The sequence below is a fragment of the Trachymyrmex cornetzi genome, unplaced genomic scaffold (genome assembly GCF_001594075.2).
Source record: "Trachymyrmex cornetzi isolate Tcor2-1 unplaced genomic scaffold, Tcor1.1 scaffold73, whole genome shotgun sequence".
Classification (NCBI taxonomy): Eukaryota; Metazoa; Arthropoda; class Insecta; order Hymenoptera; family Formicidae; genus Trachymyrmex; species Trachymyrmex cornetzi.
In genome coordinates, this window is record NW_017300059.1 from 1,162,069 (window position 1) to 1,163,394 (window position 1,326).

At 49.9% G+C, this 1,326-nt stretch overlaps 1 protein-coding gene across 2 annotated transcripts in view; it reads right to left on the reverse strand.

Moving 5' to 3' along the window:
- SNF4Agamma (SNF4/AMP-activated protein kinase gamma subunit) overlaps nucleotides 1-1,311 on the reverse strand; it is a 78,500-nt gene extending 77,189 nt beyond the window's left edge. Inside the window, exon 1 of one of the 2 annotated variants that reach the window (XM_018517972.1) lies at nucleotides 1,110-1,311. The gene's annotated coding sequence lies outside the window, so the exon portion shown is untranslated. Of the gene's footprint in view, nucleotides 1-973; nucleotides 1,069-1,109 lie in introns of those variants that run through there. The other variant, XM_018517970.1, reaches the window with a different exon arrangement.
- Nucleotides 1,312-1,326: the final 15 nt, after the last annotated feature.

The following is a 1,326-nucleotide window of genomic DNA, read 5'->3' on the forward strand; positions in this document are numbered from 1 at the left end:
CGGAAGCGTCCCGCGTTGCGTGGCCACGTCGTCCTCGTGTCTCCTAGCCGACGAAGCGGAATATCGACCGACCGGTCGCGCCAATTCGCCGGAGCCGCGCGACGTGACCGGATATATGCCGTGGGTCGAAACGTTGAAACGTGACGACTTGTATACCAATTTCCAATCGTAGGTCTGTTCTTTATTCCCGCGCTTTAGGATTTTCTTTCATCAAATATCAAACGTGTTAGGGTAAGGTGGTACAATTCTGAGTGAAACGGGACTTCGATCCAATTTCGAGGTTCAAGTTTTGGCAACCTTGGTCTCATTATGCGGAAGGTACTAACAAAAAGGTACCATCGAACGGGAAGAAACTAAACCTTGAACCTCAAGAAGCGAATTCAAATTTGATCAGAATTGTACCACCGGTCTGTTTTTATAGCTCAAGTAGTGAAACAGGTATGTGTTTGATATTTAGCTAAAGTGAGGAAAAAGTTCTAATGCAGGAAGACAGACAAGATATTATATTTTCAATTCCAGAAGTACTATATTAGTTCAGCTAGAAAACAGATTTACTAATGGCTCCCTTTTTAAAGTGACAGACGTTATAGCCAGAGCATTAAAAGGGTGTTGACACACAAAAGCCCTTTCCAGATAACAAGCGTGTCTAAAAGGTGTCGTAAAGACTGTCTTTCGGGACACGCACGTTTCTGAAAGGTATCAAAAAGACACAACAAAGAGGTCTTCTAGACAATGCGTATTGTCCGATTAAGTAGCGAGACATAAGCGGTAAGCAAATCAACACTATGAATTTGCTACAGCCTACGTTACCGCCTTACGTTCCCTACTATGATTGACCGGTTCACTTAACGCTTACGTCTCACTATTTGAATTATTTCGCGTGCCATAGTAGCCTTTACACGAGTACACATCGGAAGTTCGATCAGGCACTGATCGAGAGTGGAAAACAGGCCGAAACACCATGGACTCTAACCTCGAAAGAGACGTCTCTGCTCCTTTCTCTTTCTCTATCCCACCCGAGGACAGGAAAAAATCCGAAAGCCCCCGCTCGCACTCGCGCACTCGGGCACTCGCGGCGATGGAAACGGGGAGCGACGAAATACACCTACCTACAGCGGGGAGAGGAGGGAGAGCGGGCTATGGTGCCGCGCGTCTATCAGCGCCTATAGGCCGCGACACGGCCGGCAAGTTACGGCGCGCATCCTCCTCGGAGCACCGGCGAACGCCGACTGTCCGCGTCGTTCCGCGCGCGTCGCCAGCATTCACGACGACGTCTACGAGCGGCCAGCTGAGTCGAGAACCGCCGCCGCCGCCGCCGCCGCCGCC